The sequence below is a fragment of the Gopherus flavomarginatus genome, chromosome 3 (assembly GCF_025201925.1).
Source record: "Gopherus flavomarginatus isolate rGopFla2 chromosome 3, rGopFla2.mat.asm, whole genome shotgun sequence".
Classification (NCBI taxonomy): domain Eukaryota; kingdom Metazoa; phylum Chordata; order Testudines; family Testudinidae; genus Gopherus; species Gopherus flavomarginatus.
This window is the reverse complement of record NC_066619.1, coordinates 171,416,634-171,439,449: the sequence shown is the minus strand read 5'-3', so window position 1 is coordinate 171,439,449 and position 22,816 is coordinate 171,416,634. Positions and strand designations below refer to the sequence as shown.

At 41.6% G+C, this 22,816-nt stretch overlaps 1 protein-coding gene across 5 annotated transcripts in view; it reads left to right on the top strand.

Moving 5' to 3' along the window:
- Positions 1–22,816, top strand: part of MCUB (mitochondrial calcium uniporter dominant negative subunit beta) — an 88,187-nt gene that overhangs the window by 2,446 nt on the left and 62,925 nt on the right. Inside the window, exon 1 of one of the 5 annotated variants that reach the window (XM_050946754.1) lies at positions 2,837–2,918. The exons of the other annotated variants lie outside the window; for them this stretch is intronic. The gene's annotated coding sequence lies outside the window, so the exon portion shown is untranslated. Of the gene's footprint in view, positions 1–2,836; positions 2,919–22,816 lie in introns of those variants that run through there. 5 annotated transcript variants of the gene reach the window in all.

Below are 22,816 nucleotides of genomic sequence, written 5' to 3'. Positions count from 1 at the left end.
CAGGGGGAGCGTTAATAATATTGTAAAATCTTGAAGGTATTTCTCAATATTGGGCTTTAAAATATTTTTTTCCTTTTTTTACACAAAAAATATACAAGTCAGCCATGCTGACAATGCAGCTTTAACTCAAATATTGTCTTTTGTATTTTCTGTATTCAAATTAGACTTGTATTGTTTTGAAGATGGACTGAGAACTACTAAAAGATTGAGCAGGGTGACCTGGTAGGTCAGGCTGCAGCATTCAAACCTAGACTATTTATCGATGCAAGGATCCTGCTGTGAGGATCTGACTGCAGCATCTGGAATGTCAGCATTCCCGCCCTGCTTGCTTTGTCTTGGGAAGCAGGCTATTTCTCTGTGATGTGCAGGTTGAAAGAGGAGCTTTTTGGATCAGTAGTGATGAGGCAGGGGGCACCTGTTTATAGGGATAAGGGAATAGTATTGGGGAAACTAATAAACAGAAGCATATAACTTGCTAGTTATTTACCTTTTTATGTTTTGCTTTTGTGTTCTTTGTCTACTACTGTTTACATTGCCTATTTAGGCTGTCAGTAGTTCTTTGGCGTAGGGGCCATCTCATGCAAGTGTTATACAGTACCTAGTATAGTAAGCTTTGTCTTCACTGGGGCATCTAGGAGCTGCTGTAATATAAACACTAATGGTAGCAGTGCAGTGTGGGAGATCAGGTTTGGGGCTGCTGCTTTCTGGGTGAGGACAGTTGCGAAGGTATCACCGACAGCCCCAAGTGACTATATGGATATCTGAGTGCTGCTGACAGGCTTTGAAGGAAGTCCAGCTCTTCATCAGGGAACTGATGGCTGTAGTAGAATGAGGCTTTGAGGTTAGGAAGTTTAATGGAGACAAGGGAGAGAGAGAAGGGAGCCTTTGAACCCTACGATGAACACACAAGGCCATTGATGGATCCAGATTTATGAAGGTATCTGTATTGTGGATTTCATTTTTCTTCTATTTGAGGTGAACTAGTAGCTAGGAAATGCCATGTCCAGTTACATGATGTGATTGATGACTGCTCCTGATTTCCCTGCCTTAAGGTAGTAGCATTCTAGGTTTCCCCCTTTTCTTTCTCTTCTACTCTTAAAGCTGTTGGGGAAATCCATGTAGGTTGCCCTTTTGAGGGCTGTGGTGCCCCATTGCCTTATTCTCAAAGGGCATTAAACTTGTAAAAATTAGTTAATTAAATCCCCGCCCCTCCCAAAAAAGTACAGTGTTTAGGTACCAAACCTATTCCTGAGTCCGCCTGTCAATTTATGTGCATTCAAGTGGTTAAATGGCTTTTCTTTGTCATGTATGGGAAAACCCCCACAAAAACCGTTGAAACAGATTATCTCAACAGGGAAACAGTGAAATGGTCTATGCACAAAGTTAAATGCACTGAATGCATAAACAAACTGAAGGCTAGCAATTTGTAGTTCATAGTTACTGTTACTTTCACTTCTACTAACCTTAAACATTACCTGTAAAATGAGTAAATTAAAAAAAATCACTCTTCTCAGTATTTTGTTAGTATCCCATTAAGAAATCTTTTTTAAAAACCCAGACCACTGTCTGTGCAAAAAGGGTCAAAAATGCTATTTTTAAAAGAAAGGTCTGTTGAAATATACAGTTCTGTGGACAGCATGTCCCGAGGTAACTATGCAGGGCTGTCTAGAGGGGAGGAAGGGGCAAGTGGGACAATTTGCCTCTGAGCCCTGGCCCAGCAGCGGTCCGGGACTTTGGTGGCATTTCAGCGGCGGGGGAGCCCTTCAGTCACTCTGGGTCTTTGGTGGCATTTCGGTGGCAGGGGGCCCTTCAGCGCTGCTGAAGACGCAGAGCGACTGAAGGGCGCCCCACTGCCAAAATGCCACCGAAGACCCGGACTGCTGCCAGGTGAGTACAAGCGCCACAGCTCCCTCGCTTTGCCCCAGGCCCCCTGAATCCTCTGGGTGGCCCTGTAACTATGTGACTGTGTATTAATAATCTGGAAAAAGGAGGCAAATGTAGTTGACAAGTTCCACTGTCAGGATGTTTTTAAATTTTGACTATTAAAGAGTCCATCCAATTCTTTTAAAAAAAGTTTGCTCTGATGAAGCGTAGCAAAATGTTGGCACTAAACTCTCAACCTATTCAAGGACAAAATGTGTGACTGGGACACATGACAGACACAAATTCATAGAGGAAGTGTAAAAATTGTGTTTGGTTCATTTATTTAACATATGCAAAGTTTCCCTTAACTGAATTTTCCTGATGCAGTGTTCATAAAGTCAGTTGAAAGCAACGAACAGAGTGGACACTGGCTTTGGGTGGAATATCAATTAAACTGGGACTAAAATGGATGACACTCCGTAATGAGGTACAGGAAAGCAGTATGGTCTGTGGCCATGTCTTTACTTGGAAGGAAGGTGTATTTTGCTAATGTATGCTGGTGGAGTTAAACCCTGGGAAGGAGCTTTTCCTTTTTCCTTTTCCTTCCCAGGGTTTACTCTAACTGTCTAACACACATTAAAAGTACAACTTGCTTCGTCTATGTTTTGAAAATCTAGTGTTGTTAGAGCAACACATAACTCCAACACATACTAAAGAAGTGGAATTAAAGACTAGGCTGCTTGCTGTGCTTAAACTCTATTAGCTTAGCCCATGTTAAAGGCAGTGCAGCCAGGATTTTATCTCATGAGTTCAGTGACAGATGTTGTCATTAGGTTATAATTTAAAGATGATTTTTTTTAATTAAACAGACATTTCCATGGCTTTTTTGGAAGCCAAAACACTGTAGCACTGTGAACCTGGAAGTGATTATAACAAAAGTGAAATTGACTTCCCTAACTGCATAATTATTGAAAAATAAACAGGGCGTACAAGTAACAAGCCAACAGTCTTTACGATTTTCCCTCTCAAAATCTAAAATATTATCATCAAGGAAGGTAAATGTGTTACAGCATTTGTTTGATAGTTTAGTATTAAATCACAAGTTGTGGGTCTGCAGCACAGTTCATTCAGCTGAAGCATTTGTTTCCATGACAATCATGTATGCCTCTTGTAGTAATTGACAGGGTACTTGTATTGAAAAATTGTCCCAACAAATCAACCTGAGCAATTTTGATTGGTAAAAGTGGCTGAAGGCTCACTCAATTTAACACAAAGAAAATTTCCCTAAGGCCAGGTGTATGTTAGGGAATTAGGCAGGTATAACTATGTCACTCAGGGGTGTGAAAAATCCACACTCTCCTGAATAACACAGTTATACCGACCTAACCCCTTTTGACCTAGCTACCGCCTCTTGCTGAGGTGCAGTACTGTGAGTGTAGACAAGCCCTGAGTGTTGTCCCAGGGAAATGCTTTCCTGATTAAGTGATTTGGACTGTAATTATTTTTTAACTAACTTTTTGAGTTACCATTTCTCTATCTGTGGTGTTATATCCGTGGGATGCCATTGTCCTGTGTATTTTTTATTTATTTATTTATTTTTTTAAAGTATTTGGATCCTGGCTCTAGAGAGGCAGGATTATCCAGTGGTTATGGCACTTGCCCAGTGCTTAGGAGGACAGAGTTCAAGTCTCTGCTCTGCCACAAACTTTGTATTACTTTGGGCAAATCTCTTAGTCTTTCTGTGCCTTAATTTCCCTATATGTAAGATGATATGACAGTACTTCCTACTTCACAGAAGGGTTGGGCAGATACATATATTATTTGGGGCACTCAGATACTATGGTGATGGGGCCATATAATTATTTAAGATAGCTAGAATTTGTAAATAAGCAGTGTGACTTTTTGGTTAACAAATTAGCCAGATGATTTGGCACCAAATGAACCACAGTGTTATGCCTAAAAGGACAACTGGATATAGTTTGTTTGGAAAAGCAGGGAATCATGTCTATTGTTTTTCTCAGAAAGCAGTGTCTCTAATTGTCAGCATTCCAACTGAGTGGTTTTCTGACAAAATGAACTAATCTGCTGATGTTGCTGTTCACAGGAATCCAGTTTTGAGTAATTACTAAGCCTTCTGACTAATGCTTATAGAAAAAGCTGCTTCATTTTGTATTATTGAATCTCCTATGTCTCTTGTATGCTCGCACCTCTCTTCCCTTCCCCCCTACCCCCTGGAGAACTGTTTGCTTTTATAAAGAGGAGGTTTTGCAAACTATGAAGCATTTATTTCATGGTGCATTTTTCTGGCAGGCTATATAAAGTAAAGCTTGTGACCCACAAAACACTGTTGTAGTAACATTTATGAAAGTCTTAGTGTTTTTTTAAATTATGGTTATTTTACAGAGACAAGGTGGGTGAGGTAATATCTTTTATTTGACCAACTTCTGTGAGTGAGAGAGACAAGCTTTTGAGCCACACAGAGCTTTCATTATTATTATTATTATTATTAGATTATTTTACGGACAGTCAAACCTAAAATTTGCCAATGCTTTCATTTCCCCATGATTATTAAATCTTGTTCTTAGTTCTCTGACACAAATGCATTGCTTGCACTCTTTTCTTGAAATAAAAAGTTTCCCTTAGCAAAATCCCAGTGGAGGGTAGATCTATAAACACAGAAGTCAACCTAAAACACTTGATTTTTCTATATGTTATTATTGGTGTTCATACATAGCACTGAGCCAGAAAATATTTCTAGGGTTACCAACCTTCCAGGATTGGCCTGGAGTCTCCAGGAATTAAAGATAAATTTTTAATTAAAGATTATGTCGTGATGAAATCTCCAGGAATACATCCAGCCAAAATTGGCAACCCTATGGTACTAACATAAGCCTGAGTTTGCAAACTGTCCCAGTTTACAAATTATCCCAGGCCATGTCTACATCTAAAGTTTTGCAGCGCTGGTTGTTACAGCTGTATTAGTACAGCTGTATAGGGCCAGCGCTGCAGAGTGGCCACACTTACAGCAACCAGCGCTGCAAGTGGTGTTAGATGTGGCCACACTGCAGCGCTGTTGGGCGGCTTCAAGGGGGGTTCCGGGAACGCGAGAGCAAACCGGGAAAGGAGACCAGCTTCGCCGCGGTTTGCTCTCTCGTTCCCGGAGCCACCCAGCAAACCGCAGGGAAGGAGACCTGCTTGCTCTGGGCTCTGGGAACGAGAGAGCAAACCGGGAAAGGAGACCCGCTTCGCCGCGGTTTGCTCTCTCGTTCCCGGAGCCCCGAGCAAGCAGGTCTCCTTCCCTGCGGTTTGCTGGGTGGCTCCGGGAACGAGAGAGCAAACCGCGGCGAAGCGGGTCTCCTTTCCCGGTTTGCTCTCTCGTTCCCGGAGCCCAGAGCAAGCAGGACTCCTTCCCTGCGGTTTGCTGGGTGGCTCCGGGAACGAGAGAGCAAACCGCGGCGAAGCGGGTCTCCTTTCCCGGTTTGCTCTCTCGTTCCCGGAGCCCAGAGCAAGCAGGACTCCTTCCCTGCGGTTTGCTGGGTGGCTCCGGGAACGAGAGAGCAAACCGCGGCGAAGCGGGTCTCCTTTCCCGGTTTGCTCTCGCGTTCCCGGAGCCACCCAGCAAACCGCAGGGAAGGAGACCTGCTTGCTCTGGGCTCTGGGAACGAGAGAGCAAACCGGGAAAGGAGACCCGCTTCGCCGCGGTTTGCTCTCTCGTTCCCGGAGCCCCGAGCAAGCAGGTCTCCTTCCCTGCGGTTTGCTGGGTGGCTCCGGGAACGAGAGAGCAAACCGCGGCGAAGCGGGTCTCCTTTCCCGGTTTGCTCTCTCGTTCCCGGAGCCCAGAGCAAGCAGGACTCCTTCCCTGCGGTTTGCTGGGTGGCTCCGGGAACGCGAGAGCAAACCGCGGCGAAGCGGGTCTCCTTTCCCGGTTTGCTCTCGCGTTCCCGGAGCCACCCAGCAAACCGCAGGGAAGGAGTCCTGCTTGCTCTGGGCTCCGGGAACGAGAGAGCAAACCGGGAAAGGAGACCCGCTTCGCCGCGGTTTGCTCTCGCGTTCCCGGAGCCACCCAGCAAACCGCCGGGAAGGAGACCTGCTTGCTCGGGGCTCCGGGAACGAGAGAGCAAACCGGGAAAGGAGACCCGCTTCGCCGCGGTTTGCTCTCGCGTTCCCGGAGCCACCCAGCAAACCGCAGGGAAGGAGTCCTGCTTGCTCTGGGCTCCGGGAACGAGAGAGCAAACCGGGAAAGGAGACCCGCTTCGCCGCGGTTTGCTCTCTCGTTCCCGGAGCCACCCAGCAAACCGCAGGGAAGGAGACCTGCTTGCTCTGGGCTCCGGGAACGAGAGAGCAAACCGGGAAAGGAGACCAGCTTGATTACCAGAGGCTTCCTCCTTCCACGGAGGTCAAGAAAAGCGCTGGTAAGTGTCTACATTGGATTACCAGCGCTGGATCACCAGCGCTGGATCCTCTACACCCGAGACAAAACGGGAGTACGGCCAGCGCTGCAAACAGGGAGTTGCAGCGCTGGTGGTGCCCTGCAGATGTGTACACCTTCAAAGTTGCAGCGCTGTAACTCCCTCACCAGCGCTGCAACTTTCTGATGTAGACAAGCCCCCAGTCTTTTTAACCATGAATGCTGAATCTCTGTAAGCCTGGGATTTGTTGCTTCTTCCAGCCATTTGCAGACAACTAAACTATGGGCCATCTGTACTGGGGATGTTCTTACTGTTGCAGAAACACAGTTGTGGATATACTACATCAGTACAAAATAGGGATTGCATTCATGTGGCTTTTCTTGGTTTGAAGCAAGGGTAAGCTGTGCACATCCTGATTTAAAAACTCAGCTCAAAATCACCCATGCTGGTTTCAAATCAGGGGAAGCCACTTGAGTACAATCCCCATTTTGCACAGGTGCAATACATCCACCCTGGAAGTCTGCAGTCAGGAAGCTACATTGGTACAAATATCTCAGGTATAGACAGGGCCTTATTTTGTAACTGGTAACAGCAAGAATGTGGATAAGGAGGGAAATACCATAATCTAGACTAGTGGTTCTCAAACTTTTGTACTGGTGACCCCTTTCACATAGCAGGCCTCTGAGTGCAACCCCTTCCCCCCCCAAAAAAAAATTAAAAGCACATGAACACCATTATTAATGTTGGAGGAAAAGTAGGGTTTAGGGTGGAGGCTGACAGCTCGTGACCCCCCTCCAAGTAATAACCTGGTGACCCCTTGAGGGGTCCTGACCCCCAGTTTGAGAACTCCTGAACTAGACTCTGTAAGTATCAAGTTGGCTTTCAGTAGGATAAGAGTTGCAAAAGTAGAAATTTTAAAAATTTGAGTGTGTTCATATTTTGTTAATTCAAACTGTTTCCTTTTTTGGTAAAGGTTTATTAAAAAGTGGTCTTATGTTTGAGGAACAACTATTTACGCACACTGAAAATGTGATTTCCTGTGAGCCAACAGTGAAATATACAGTCCCCAGGAAATTTCTGCAGTGTGAAAATGGACAAAACAAAGTTGCAGACATTTTTGTGAAAGAATATTTCAGTTCCATTTTATGTTCTGAGAGGCCTAGGCAGGTAACCCTGTTGCTGAGGGGAGAGTCTTGCTGGTTGCAAATTGCACCTGGTTGGAAAATCTTTGTTTTGTTTATCTGCAGGCAGCAGGAAAAAATGTTTTGCTTCTCAGTTGTCAATAATATTCACATCCTGTTTAAAAAAACATCTCAAAGTCACCCATGCTGTGATGCCTGCAGCTAATAAGCTGTTGACCAGTTCCACAGAGTGAATTTTCCAATCCTTCCCTCTTCTTCTTGCCAGCTGTCTCAAATTACTGTAATGCTTCCAGTGTTCTGAATACCACATTTTAAAATTCAGTTGTGTATCAGCTCCTGAGCAAACACCCCAAATGTGTAAAAATATCCAAAGGGCTATTTGAAATTTAGTCAGTCTTGTTTTCTTTCCCCTTCTCCCTGTGCTTCACTGTCAAGTTTTATAGTGGATTCTGTCAAAGCAACATCCCCAGAACAGTGCATGCAGCAACCTGAAAGAAATGAATCATCACTTAGTCTCTGCCTTGCAGTTGAATATTCTAAATAAACTGCAGCTTTGTACAGTTTAACCCTCTCTTATGCCTCTGTTTCTAAACATCAGGCCAAATCCTCAGCCCCCCCTGCTCATGCCACTTTGAACCATGGGACTATGGGGAATTCCCTGACTGAGAGGGAGTCTGTATAATCACTCTATGTGGCCTATTGGCATAGGAGGTTTATTGGTGGTGGGAAGGGTCTGTGGGTAGAGTGTTTATATGCTGCAGTGAACTCCAGCCAGTTAAATGACCCTAGGGGTAGAATAGTTTCAGGGCTGCTCTAACTTTATGATGTTTTATGCCAGGGGCTGAACTGGTCACCAACACGCTTGGAGGTCAGGGAATCCTTTATGGCTTAAAGCCCCACCCATTCAGGTTTGGAATGATTGTCGTTTTGTCAGATCCAACAATTGGGAAGAATAGATAGTCTTCCAATATTGGGAGACTAAATAAATATTAGTCTATAAAATTACTTCTCTACACACACACCTCGTTCTAGACACGAGAGGATAAAAACCCAATAAAACACACACAACCCCAATAAAGTGTGTATTTATGGAGAATGTATGCACTTGTCATGACTTTTTAGCAAATAAATGTTCACAGATGCTTTTAAAAAAAGCCATTGTGCATTCTTCACTCTTGTTTCAGGGAACATGCCTGCCTCAGCTGGTTCATTTTGTTGGCCTTCAATGTTGCACCTATGCCAATATATCATAATGGAATTGGGACTGGATGTTCTCCATTATTTTAGCTGGCAGTTGGGATATGGCTACGTTCTTTGAGATAAACATTTGCTCACTGGAAAGACACCTGTTGTACAGGGCAGTTAAAACTCACTGTCTCTTCTATATATATTTACATCCGCAACTCCTCACTGTCTCCACTCTGAGTGTAGATTCTGGAATCAAAACCAGTGAGTTGCAAGGAAGTATTCTTGTGCGTATGCATGTAGTTAACTGCAAAATACCATATTCTATCCCTGTTCACATTTTAAGAGTTTTGTAATAGCCAGCTTTATTCAACGTTTGAGGCTGACATCTGCTGTAGATAGAAACAGAATTGTTTAAAAGAAGTTGACATTTCTTAGAACATAAAATGTATAGACGTGTAGGACTGGAAGGGACCTAATTGCAGGAAACGGATTAATTTGGGAATGTAAAACAAATCTCTGCTTCCAGAGAAGATTAGAATCATTGTGATCACACATTGTGTCACTAAAAAAGTATACATATTTAAAGACATCTCTTTATCTGTTAGTAAGATCTTGTATTATTAAAACTTTTTAAAAATCTTTCCTTATCACGTAGGCTGTTTAATTTTTGCATTTTGGTGGTTTATACTGAATGAAAAGTGAAACTGAACATTCCATTTGTGTAATTAGTTTATTCACCTTCTGTTTATGAAACGTTTAAATTAAAACTAACTGTTGACTTATACACACAAAAAAAGACCAAACACCTTATGGAAAAATTTTCACAAAACAAAATTGAGCAGGGGATTGGAAACAAATTCCTCTTGGCTTTGAATTCCAAACCTGATTCCTTCTAGGACCTTGAACAAGGCATTTCTCTCTCTTTCTCTATCTGTAACCTGAGGATGATACTTAACCTACTTTACAGGGCAGTGAGAATCATTCAGTAAAATGTCATGAGTGCTTTGAAGGCTTACCACAAAGCACAGTATAATTGTTTAAGTGACTTATACAAAATAATTGCTTGGTTTAAGAACTCTTCTGGGCTGCACCTTTCCGCCTTTTTGTGCACTTTCAATTTTTCTTTAACCTTCAAACATTTGATCCAGAATGATGTTTTTCTGTGAGTTTACTGATTCTCTTTGTGTTCAAGACCATGTAATCAAATCTTCCAAGACAACAACCAGTCTGCAGTGATAGCACTGCTGCCATGATCCCAGGGAACAATGAACAGTACACCTCCCCTCAGTAATAAGCCCCTGCTGTGACATTGGCTAAGTTCTGAGGCAGGATTCCTTATATTAATTCCTCCTCCTGACTAGTTTCTCTTTTCTCTTGTTGGCTGTTTGGTAATGATGAGGGAACATGTTTCCCTATTCTCTAGGTGGCTATGCTTGGTGTCTCAATATTGAACAAGAATCTGGTGGTCACCTTGCCGTGGGAGGGCTGGGAGACCTTTGATAAATTCGCCATTGCCCATCTCCCTGGCCACCAACTTATTCCCTGCAGCCAAGCCTGTCTGGAAAGCAGGGCTGGCTTTAGGAAGTGCAGGGCCCAATTCAAACAGTTTCGACGGGGCCCTGGCGGGGATGACTTAAAAAAAAACAACATGTAAAAAACACATGGGGCTTGTATTCACCGGGCGGTGCTCTGAGTCTTTGGTGGCACTTCGATGGTGGGTCCTTCACTCGCTCCAGTTCTTCAGCAGCACTGAAGGACCTGCTGCTGAAGTGTCGCCGAAGACCCAGAGTAAGCAAAGGACCGGCCGCTGAAGTACTGTCGAAGACCCAGAGAGAGTGAAGGACCGGCCGCTGAAGTACTGTCGAAGACCCGGAGAGAGTGAAGGACCCGCCGCTGAAGACCCAAAGCGCTGCCAGGTGAGTAAAAATTAAAAAGGCACCTCTAGCCAGGGGAGGGATTCTCACTGGGCGCGGGGCCCGATTCGGGGGAATTGGTGGAATAGGTCAAAAGCCGGCCCTGCTGGAAAGCGCAATGAGCATTAAACCTGGTCATTAGTTGTATGCTTGAGGTGGGAGATGGACAGACCTGGGAGCTCTCACTCCCTTCCCCCTCCATCCCCACCCCGGTCATCCAATGGTTCTACTGAATTGTCAGCGATAGACTTGCATCCTCAAGGGGTCCTTTGAGAGCCGAATTGCCTCAACTGAGACTTTATTTTTATTACAGGATAGTAACAGAGGATCTTAAAAAACAATCTTTTATGTGGACTATGGCTTGGACTACTGATTGTCGAAAGCCACATAGCAATTTACCAATGCACACCCCTTTGTGTTTTTATATTGTAGTGGATTCATGATACGTAATTTGTAGCTTCACTGTTGTGAGGAGAGATGGCTTAAAATGGAACACTTGATCTGAATCCCTGCTGCATTTTGGGAAAGTTCAGATCCAGGCTGCAGGGGTCAGGCCCATCTATAGTGAAATAAATGTCTCTTGTTAGGATGACTTTATTCGCCATAACTGTGTATGTAAAGAAGGGAGTGAAAGTTAAGACTGAAAATTAGTTGGCCGCCTACCTGCTAAACATGGTAACCTTTGTAGATTGCAAAGTAATTCTCTTTAATCCAGGAAGGACTGGCAGCAGAACTATGGAATCTCATACCTAGTGAGCAAGGAACAAGAGTGCTCTGGTGACAGTTACGAATAAATGGGTAAACAAACAACCCCGGTGCTGTGTACAATGATTAGGAGGTTCTGTCTTCACTGTTGTTTCTGAGAGAGCATTTAACATTATTTTGTCTGCTAGATGATTCTTTTATCTGCTTATGCTATTCATTGAATTTCTCTGCTACTCTATAGGCTTGTTTGGGATGCTGAAACAAAAAGCCTCTACACTGCAAACAAAATACATTTTAAAAGACGCATTTATCATGGATAAGCACAGAGTATACGTCTTTAAAAAGATAAAACAATTTGAGTACCCTAGACAGTGATAAGATGTCAATTGCAATTTGTTTTTACTAAGAATAAACAATGCAAATGCAGTTACCTGTCCTTACATTCACTATCAAGTTTTTTTTAAACTAGAATTATTTGACAACCTTCACATTGTAATCTGGTGCTGAAGAAATGCAAATTGGTTCCCTGCAAGAAATGTTTCTTACTTCACCTGCAAAACAGGTAACAATTCCAATCCATGAATATCTCCTCATTGCTGGAGGAAGATGTGATGGGGACCCATGAGGCTGCTTTATGATGAGCCTCATGAGGTATCTTTAAATGGAAGTCCTGAATGTTTGTCACAGCGGAGGGGAAACCTTATTGTTTCCTTCTTGAACGTTAAATTAATTACATCACAGAAAAATCATTTTAGCCAGAGATACTCACTTCATCATGAAAGGATGATTACAATTTCCTGTCTGTGTAGTACAGGTATCCATTCTGACTAGAATGCCCGTGTACTGCTTGCAAAATGTACGTATAGTTGGTTTTTCTTCCTCCAGGACATGTTTATTTGTTTCTTCTTCATAGTTCATATGAAATATTCAGTTTGATATGTTGTGTTTAATTTTTTTGAACCAGTCTCCTTCCTGCCCGAGGTAATAGATTGCAGTGTTGGCGCTACTGGAGAATCTGACCATGCTTCATTATGTTTAGTCATGAGGGAGAAGGGACATTTTGTAGGATACTTGGATCCACCATCTTTAAAATTTTATTGAAAGAGCAGGAATCCCATGCCTTCTGTAAATTAATTTTTATATTGTGGAAATGCAGAGAGGCCAACCAGGTGCTAGCTGCTGTACAAATATAGCAAGTGACAGTCCCTTCCCCAGAGACCAAAGTTAGAACTATAGTAATGTTTTGGTGATGATTAATGATGCCTCAAACTTACATTGTAAGTAGGCTTTGTCATAAACAGATAGCTAAGGGTTAATGTCTCTTTCATCTGGAAAGAAGTAACCTGAAACACCTGACCAGAGGACCAATCAGGAAACAAGACTTTTTCAAATCTGGGTGGAGGGAAGATTGTGTCTGAGTTCTTTGTCGTCTGCCTGTACGCTCTCTTGGCTATGAGAGGATTTCTATCTCCTGCCTTTCTAATCTTCTGTTTCCCAGTTGTAAGTACAAAAGATCAGATAGTGATTTATATGTGTTTTTTTTTTTTTGTATTTACATGTGTGTAGTTGCTGGAATGTGTTAAATTGTATTCTTTTTGAATAAGGCTGTTTATTCATATTTCTTTTAAGCAATTGACCCTGTATTTGTCACCTTGATACAGAGAGACCATTTTTATGTATTTTTCTTTCTTTTTACATAAAGCTTTCTTTTTAAGACCTGTTGGAGTTTTTCTTTAGTGGGGAACTCCAGGGAATTGAGTCTGTGCTCACCAGGGAATTTGTGGGAGGAAGAAGTCAGGGGGAAATCTGTGTGTGTTAGATTTACTAGCCTGACTTTGCATTCCCTCTGGGTGAAGAGGGAAGTACTTCTGTTTCCAGGACTGGAAATAGAGAGGGTGAAATCCCTCTGTTTAGATTCACGGAGCTTGCTTCTGTGTATCTCTCCAGGAACACCTGAAGGGGGGAAGGGAAAAGGTTTATTTCCCTTTGTTGTGAGACTCAAGGGATTTGGGTCTTGGGGTCCCCAGGGAAGGTTTTTGGGGGGACCAGAGTGCCCCAAAACACTCTAATTTTTTGGGTGGTGGCAGCTTTACCAGGTCCAAGCTGGTAACTAAGCTTGGAGGTTTTCATGCTAACCCCCATATTTTGGACGCTAAGGTCCAAATCTGGGAATAGGTTATGACAGGCTTTAAGGAAAGTATTTCTTAAAGTAATTTTGATTTGGATGATGTGTTTCTAAGCTTTTTTTTTTTGAATTTTTATCAGCTTAAATTTTCACAGTTGTTAGAAATGGAGGGGATCTGACAATTGTAAGAAAGTAGACATTGAAATTCAAAAGGGCTATATAACCATTTAAGCACACATTGTCAACATCACATGTCAAAATATGCAATGTAAATATCCTCAGATTAAACTCTAATAGGTTCTCAAGCAGCATTTTTCTTACTTTGCCTGTCTGTCTGTAAATTTCAGTTGATAGAAATACTTTTAATCGGTTTGTGTGTATGCAGTGAAATTGAAGTTTACCGACATCTACCGATTACAATTTAATCCTTCCAAACCTAATTATAAGCTTCCCTCAGAGCTGTAATTAAGGTGCAGAGGATTCAGTCCTTTTAATGAAATAGTGCATGTTTGATGCTGAATGGGAATTCTGATGGCACTAAGACTACAGTTAAAGTGGTTGCTTTTAGTGGAGTAATCTTGGAGCAGAATGTATTGGATCTTGCTCTAGGTTGGGGTTTGCAACTGAAATTACTTACAACAAATGAGGATGGATTAAAACTGTCTAAAAGTCTTTGAAGAGATGGTAAACCAACAGCATAACTACAGGGAAGTGCAGTACCATCTTAAAATATAATCTAAGCACATAGTAGTCCCAGTCTTGCACTGGCTGTAGAGAAAATCTGAAGTCTGCTTTTGCATAAATACTAGCACATTTATATAAATGCCATTAAAAGAGATACATGTGTCATGAAAATGCTGTTTTGAAATCAGTATATCATAATCTCTTGCAGCAAGTAAATTAAAGTCCATTTATTTTTGTCTGAATACTGGTGACATAATAGCAGAATTTTCAGAAACCTTCTTGATCCGTTGCTAACTCTGAAAACTAAGCAGCTGACCTCCCATCACCATCCTTCCAACGGTATAGCTTTCTTGAGCTTATTTCCATTTCTGTGACCAAAGTATATAAATTTGTGCCTTTTGATTTTCAAGAGTGTCAGTGTCTCTCCAATAATATTCCTAGCTGTTCTAGACTTGATTTTACAAGTAGGGAGGAACTCCTTGAGAGTTTGAAAGTAGAAGGCAGCTTGGGTGACAGTGATCATGAAATCCTAGAGTTCACAATTCTAAGGAAGGGTAGAAGGGAGTACAGCAAAATAGAGACAATGGATTTCAGGAAGGTGGATTTTGGTAAGCTTAGAAAGCTGACAGGTAAAGTCTGTCAAAGTTAGACTCAGGACTCAGAGTTTGTCAGACCACTCTGTTTTATTAGCACAGCACTCTGCTAATAACACCCAGATAATGTAAGCACCATGCAAGGCACAAACTATCTTATTTATAGAGATAAAAGGGCAAGCGCTTAACAAGATAACAAAGGAAGCAGAATTTGATAAGTTTACTTGGGCTAGGCATGCATATCTTATTTCCTTACTAACTATTACCGATCCTCTGTTAATGTTTCGCCATTAGCACCCTTGTTTATGCCTAATGTTTCTTTTTCTGGCACTTGTATTTCAGCATTTCTTATTTCTGCTTAAAGGTACATACAACATTTCTTTAATTCATTCTTATTTTTACAATTTAATTCATTCTACTTTCACAAGTCCCATGGGAATCAAAACTGAGGGGAAAAACACCTGAGGAGAGTTAGCAGTTTTTCAAAGGGACACTATTAAGGGCCCAAAAGCAAGCTATTCCGCTGGATAGGAAAAATAGAAAATGTGGCAAAAGTCCACCTTGGCTTAACCATGAGATCTTGCATGATCTAAAAAATAAAAAGGAGCCATAAAAATGGAAACTTGGACAGATTACAAAAGATGAGTATAGGCAAACAACACAGGAATGCAGGGGCAAGATTAGAAAGGCAAAGGCACAAAATGAACTCAAACAAGCTACAGGAATAAAGGGAAACAAGAAGACTTATTATCAATACATTAGAAGCAAGAGGAAGAGAAGGACAGGGTAGGCCCACTGCTCAGTGAGGAGTGAGAAACAGTAACAGGAAACTTGGAAATGGCATAGATGCTTAATGACTTCTTTGTTTCGGTCTTCACCGAGAAGTCTGAAGCAATGCCTAACATAATGCATGCTAATAGGAAGGGGAGGGGATAGGTTTAGAAGATAAAATAAAAAAGGAAGTTAAAAATCACTTAGAAAAGTTAGATGCCTGCACGGCACCAGGGCCTGATGAAATGCATCCTAGAATACTCAAGGAGCTAACAGAGGCGGTATCTGAGCCTCTGGCTATTATCTTTGAACAATCACGGGAGATGGGAGAGATTCCAGAAGACTGGAAAGGGGCAAATATAGTGCCCATCTATAAAAAGGGAAATAAAAACAACCTAGGAAACTACAGACCTGTTAGTTTAACTTCTGTGCTAGGGAAGATAATGGAGCAAGTAATTAAGGAAATCATCTGCAAACACTTGGAAGGTGGTAAGGTGATAGGGACTAGACAGCATGAATTTGTAAAGAACAGATCATGTCAAACCAATCTGATAGCTTTCTTTGATAGGATAACAAGCCTTGTGGATAAGGGAGAAATGGTGGATGTGGTATACCTAGACTTTAGTGAGGCATTTGATACAGTCTCGCATGATATTCTTATCAGTAAAGTAGGCATATACAACTTAGATGGGACTACTATAAGGTGGGTGCATAACTGGCTGGATACCCGTACTCGGAGAGTAGTTATTAATGATTCCCAATCCTGCTGGAAAGGTATAACAAGTCGGGTTCCGCAGAGGTCTGTCTGTTTTGGGACTGGATCTGTTCAATTTCTTCATCAATGACTTAGATACTGGCAAAGAACATACGCCTATTAATTTTGCAGATGATACCAAACTGGGAGGGATTGCAACTGCTTTGGAGGATGGGGTCATAATTCAAAATGATCTGGACAAATTGGAGAAATGATCTGAGGTAAGCAGGATGAAGTTTAACAAAGACAAATGCAAAGTGCTCCACTTAGGAAGGAACAATCAGTTTCACATATACAGAATGGGAGGAGACTGTCTAGGAAGGAGTATGGCAGAAAAGGATCTAGGGGTTATAGTGGACCACAAACTAAATATGAGTCAACAGTGTGATGCTGTTGCAAAAAAAGCAAACATGATTCTGGGATGCATTAACAGGTATGTTGTGAGCAAGACATGAGAAGTCATCCTTCCGCTCTACTCTGCGCTGGTTAGCCTCAGCTGGAGTATTGTATCCAGTTCTGGGCACCGCATTTCAGGAAAGATGTGGAGAAATTGGAGAGGGTCCAGAGAAGAGCAACAAGAATGATTAAAGGTCTTGAGAACATGACCTACGAAGGAAGGCTGAAAGAATTGGGTTTGTTTAGTTTGGAAAAGACAAGACTGAGAGGGGACATGATAGCATTTTTCAGATATCTAAAAGGGTGTCATAAGGAGGAGGGAGAAAACTTGCTCACCTGGCCTCTAAGGATAGAACAGGAAGCAATGGGCTTAAACTGCAGCAAGGGAGGTTTAGGTTGGACATTAGGAAAAAGTTCCTAACTGTCAGGATGGTTAAACACTGGAATAAATTGCCTAGGGAGGTTGTGGAATTTCCATCTCTGGCGATATTTAAGAGTAGTTTAGATAAATGTTTATCTGGGATGGTCTAGACAGTATTTGGTCCTGTCATGAGGGCAGGGGACTGGACTCGATGACCTCTCGAGGTCCTTTCCAGTCCTAGAATCCATGAATCTATAAGCATCCATTGTCTTTTCTTTCCAGGAGTTACGCAAGAGTCTTTGCCAGCACCTGATCTCAAAGGCTTCAATTTTCTTACAACATTAGTTTCCCAGGATTTACGTCCATTAGTCACTGTAAGGAAAAAAAATTAAGCTTTTCACCAGCTGAACTATTTGACATTTTGAGATGCCACAGGTTTCTGAGGAGTAGCTGTGTTAGTCTGAATCAGTAAAAACAACAAAGAGTCCTTGTGGCATCTTAGAGACTAACAAATTTATTTGGGCATAAGCTTTCGTGGGATATAACCCACTTCATCAGATGCATGGAGTGGAAAATACAGTAAGCAGGTCTAAATATATGACACACAAAAAGATGGGAGTTGCCTTACCAAGTGGGGTTCAGTGCTAATGAGGCCAATTCAGTTAAGGTGGATGTGGCCCATTCCCAACAGTTGACAAGAAGGTGTGAATATCAACAGAGGGAAAATTATTTTTTTGTAGTGACCCAGCCACTCCCAGTCTTTATTCAGGCCTAATTTGATGGTGTCAAGTTTGCAAATTAATTCCAGTTCTGCAGTTTCTCACTGAAGTCTGTTTTTGAAGTTTTTTTTTTGTTGAAGAATGGCGGCTTGTAAGTCTGTTATTGGGTGTCCAGGGAGATTAAAGTGCTCTCCTACTGGTTTTTGAACGTTACAGTTCTTAATGTCTGATTATGTCCATTTATTCTTTTGCATAGAGACTGTCCAATGTACGTGGCGGAGAGGCATTGCTGGCACAATTTTTCCACACTTCCGTAAGGGAGGCCTTTGCTGAGTGAGCCTTCCCTGAGTCAGTAATCTTCTGAGTTCTTCAGGCAGCCTCCATGGTTGGATATATATGATCCCAGTTAATTAATCTACTGCCACTACAGTTTGACTGTTAATTGTGATGTCTGCTTGCATCCTGTTGTTGTTTATCATGTCAGTATACGCACATTTCATTTTTGCCACATTCAAGAATAGTTCCTATTCCTCATTAACTATTTTTACAGACTCCAACATTTGTTTCATTTGCATCGATAGTTGCAGCAAAGACTGTAGTATCATCAGTATGTCTGAAGTTGTTTAAGAAGTGTCCAGCAATGGAAATCCCACCTTCTGTTTTATCAGCACCTTCCAGGGCTTGTCTCGTAATTGTGCCTACGTATTGGAAATGTTGGTGACAGAAAGCATCCTTGTCTCACACCCTGCCCAATAAAAAAACACTCACTGTTGCCAGCTGCTGTTTGCACTATTATTTGTTGTTGACAGTAGAGACTTGCAATTAGTTCAGTGAGATGCTTTGGAATCCTCGTGTCTGCCAGTATCCTCCAGAGATGGTTATGTGAGAAGGTATCAATTGCTTTGGAGTAGTCAGTGACCCACACAATTAGTGGGTGTTTGTACTCCCTGCATTTTTCAACGATTTGTGATTTGATCACATGTGCCTCATCCTTCTCTGAAATCAGCTTATTGTGACGGTAGTTCTGTTTCTATCATTCACTTCATGCAATCCTGAATTATGTAGAGCAGCACTTCACTTATGTGCAATATTAGGGAGATGGTATGATAGTTAGTGCATTCAGTTTTTATCTCCTACCTAGAGCAGATAGTTTCCTTTCATCTAGTTGTCTGGCCAGTTTCTAGTCATCCATACATTCTTGCACATTTTCCACATGAGATAAATACTGCAGTCACCAAATGCTCCTAGCAGTTCTGCTGGTATGTTATTTACCCCTTGTGTGTTATGAAAATGAAGCCTGGGAAGTCACACCACTTGCAGGATTGATGGCTCTGGCTCCCTACTCTCTTCTGTCATCCTGTATTGCAACAATGATAGGATAAATATTATATGAAACCTTGAAGAATTAGAATTATTGGCTTCACTGTTGAAATACAGTCATGCATGAGGCTAGTATTTCTGAATTGATTGAGCACTTGTACTAGTAGTTTGGGTGACCATCCAAGTAGATTTTTATTGTTGTTACACAAAGAAAATAATTGAATCATAGTGGTACTGTTGACCCAGGACCCTTTTCTAATCAGAACGATTTCTCAGCCAGTACAGAAGCTTTCAAAGCTAAGGCAATTTCCTGTAATGCAGATGATAATGTCTTGTAAACTTTGGGATAGTCCCTATTTTAATTCACAGCCAAGGCTTTTAATTCTGCTGAGAGATGTAAAGCAATTTTTCTGTTATTCAAGTGATGAAATTCTCTCCTATACATGTAGTTATATTATTTTTACCATTCCCATTTTGGGATTGACAGAATAATATCCAGCAGGATAAGAAACAGTACTTTGCACAAAGCATGCAGATCTAAACACTGAACAAAGACCTCTTTACTCTGTTTGGGGTCTTACATTGTGTACTACACTTGAATGTTCTGTAATGTCAAACGTTGGCTTTCATAATACATGTTCAAGTAGGGCAGTGTCAAGAGTCTCTTCTGAATGTTTTGGATGAATTACAGATGCCCTTTTAAATGATCACATAATCCGAATATGTGAAATTTCAGGTTGGGCCCTGCAGTGCACCTGCAAATGAATTGCTAACTTAATCAAGCATGTAGCAGAGATGGAATACATTATTTAAAACCTCTCTACATAGTCCAGGCCATAAAATTGATGTATCTTTTTCAGAGCCTGATCCTTCCTTAGAACAGTAACCCCAGACTTCTCTTGATGTCTGTGAAATTTAATGCATGTTTCCTATCCTAGCTTAGACCCTGATATGATTTTAATGTGGGGAGACATTCTCAATATTGCCAGCCATCAGCATTAAAATGTCATGAGTCAGACCTCAAAAATCTTGTGTCTGAATCATGAGATTAAAAAAAAAAATTGTGACTACCATTTATTTTCCTTCTGGATTTTGAGTGGTTAAGGTTCATATTTTCAAGCTTTGGTCTGCAACCACAAGGGCTAGAAATTGCATTTTTAAAATGGAAGCTCATCACAGGGGCTAGGAACTTTTTTTGTTGTTGTTTTTATGGAAGCTCTGATTGTTATGTAGTCACATGACTCCAGGAGTTGGGGCTTTAAGACAATATCTTGAGACTCATGATAAAATTATGAGAGTTGGCAACCTTGCAAATATCCTTGAAGTTCTGAGAGAAGCCAGCAGTGGCTGACTGGATCCTGGTCTGTATGCTCTGCTACCACAGCAGGCCAATCTGCCTTGCAAATTTGTGACAAAATAGGAGATTTTAATATTCCAAGGCAGAAATATCCCTAATAAAAATATTCTGAGAAATGCTGGGAATGAACAACCAGGGAACCTGCAAATATCCTTAAACTTGCTTCCAGCTTTAATAAATAATCTAGATTCAGGGTCAGGGGGCGGGTCTTCTCTGCTTCTTATTGTTTCTCTTGTAGTCAGGCTTAGTTAGGATTGAATGGCAGTCACTATGTATCAGTTGGCAGCTGGTTTCGGAGAGGACCCTTGCTATGGAGAATATTTTTTGAGAACATAGTTCAGCTCCACTGATTTCAGAGGATTTGCACCAGCCCCATGAATTTGGCCTATAGTCTGTGTCATGGAGATGCTTCAGTACCGTTTCAGTTCAGTGCTTACCAATATGATACAGCTGGAAACTCCAAGGAATGACAAAGGTTACCTCTGTTGTGCCATCTACTTGACTTGTCTCAAAATGGGATTAAGTTTTTTGCAGTTCTTTGGAGTCTGTTTCTAAATGCTCTCCTGTCTGCCTGACTGTGTCTTTAAGGAATGTTACTCTTCAGGGCATCATATCTTTGAGAGATACTCAGAGTGTGGATCCCCTTAAAGAGGATGCAGTCAAACAATGTTACAGGATTTATTAAAATTATGCAAGATAGAAAACATGTTGGAGGCAGGAGAGACTTAGGAGGATGTAGAATATAATCAAACTATCTTACCTAAGACAAACTTGCCTAAGAAGATATTGCACATGCAATTGGAAAATTTTGCTGCAGAGAGTAAGTTAATAAAACTTTAAGTATTAAGTAATAACATTTATTTACACATTCTCAAAGATCCTAGTGTGCTTCCCATCTGGGGAGCTAACAGATGGGTTTCCCCATGTGTGAGAGTGAAAACGTGTAGTTCTCTGTGTCCTCAGATTTTATCTTATGCCCTACTCCTCACCCTATCCACTTCCTTTTGAAGACTAAAGGCTGGCTGCACCTGTACAGCCATCCTGATGGATTCATCTTACCTTTGTACATTTCTATGAGAACCTTTAACAGCCCCCTCCAGTGGGGGGGAATTTACATCACTGACAGAGCTGCTTCAGAAGAATCTAATATCCAAGCTGAGGAAATTCTCTCTCTTTGGTTCACATACATGATGCTTCATGATGGATTCAACCCTTTATAACTGAAGAACTCTTCAGGCCCCATCTTCTCAGTCAAAGCCTATGTGTGTTATTATTGAATACCTCCCCACAGCAGGGAAGCTTGTCAATAGCTCCAAAAACATTATCTGGAAAAGTTAAACGTGGAGCATATAAGAGGCATACATCCATAACGTTTTGATTAAAATTCAGTCTGTTTCATTCTCATAGAATAAACATGGAAGAATAGAGAACTGAAAGAACTAGAGAGAGTGTAAAAGAACTATATGCCCATAAATCAGCTGAGACAAAGCATCTTCAACCGTTTTTGTTAAAGCCTCACTGACTGGCATACTGAAACATCATGTAGCAGCAGAAATGTGTTGGTAAGAGACAGACTGATAACTCGCCCTTTATTGGCCTCTCGAACGCATACAAGGTCATGTGGCTATGTCGTCCCTGGTTCTCTAGAAGTTGCTGCTTTCAAATCTATTAGGTTTGTAATAAATCAGTATTGAAATGTGCCTATAATCTCCGGCACTCCAAAAATTACTTGCTTGAGTGATCAGGATGCTGGTTATAAGATACTTCAGCTTCTCCAAAGTGCTCTTTCTCAGAAAGATTTGTTTTATAGTATGGGAGAAACTTACAAGAATCACGTTCTCAAATACTTAGGAAAAGGTTCATATAAATGTCAGTGTATTGCTTCTTCACAAGAAAACAGCTGACGGGTAGAGCCTGAAAAAGCATGGTGGGGCAAAACTTCTGTATTTGCCCCACATATGTAGAGTGTTGCCAGCTTCAGATATTCAAACTTCATGAGCTGGGCCCCCAAAATCATGAGACTGGCTTAAACAAAAAAAACCACCTCAATTTTTGTTTTTAAATATTGGGGTACTTCGTATTTGTCCGGTTTTGGAGCCTTTAAGATGTTCTCAAGTCATATTTTCAAGCTTGTCTCTGCAACCATGAAGGCTAGAAATATTTTTTTTAAATGAAAGCTGAGATTCTCATTAATCTCTTGTCTGCAAGAGGAGTGTGTGTGTGTGTGTGAGAGAGACAGATTTACACCATGGCAAGCTCCAATGATGTGAGCCAGGCAAACTCCTTAAACATGCAGGAAAAGTCATCTGCATTAATATTGAGTCAGTTGTTTTTAATTCACCCAGGTTCCTCCACCCTATCAGGAAATCCTTTCTGGGAAAGAGGGGTTTGAGAGGTAGCAGCGTTACTGCCCCTGCAAACACTATGCTGTCATGGGGGATGGGAGCCAGTGGGCTTATGTGGTAAAAAGCCCATAATTGGGCTTATGTGGTAAAAAGAACAAGTACTTGTGGCAC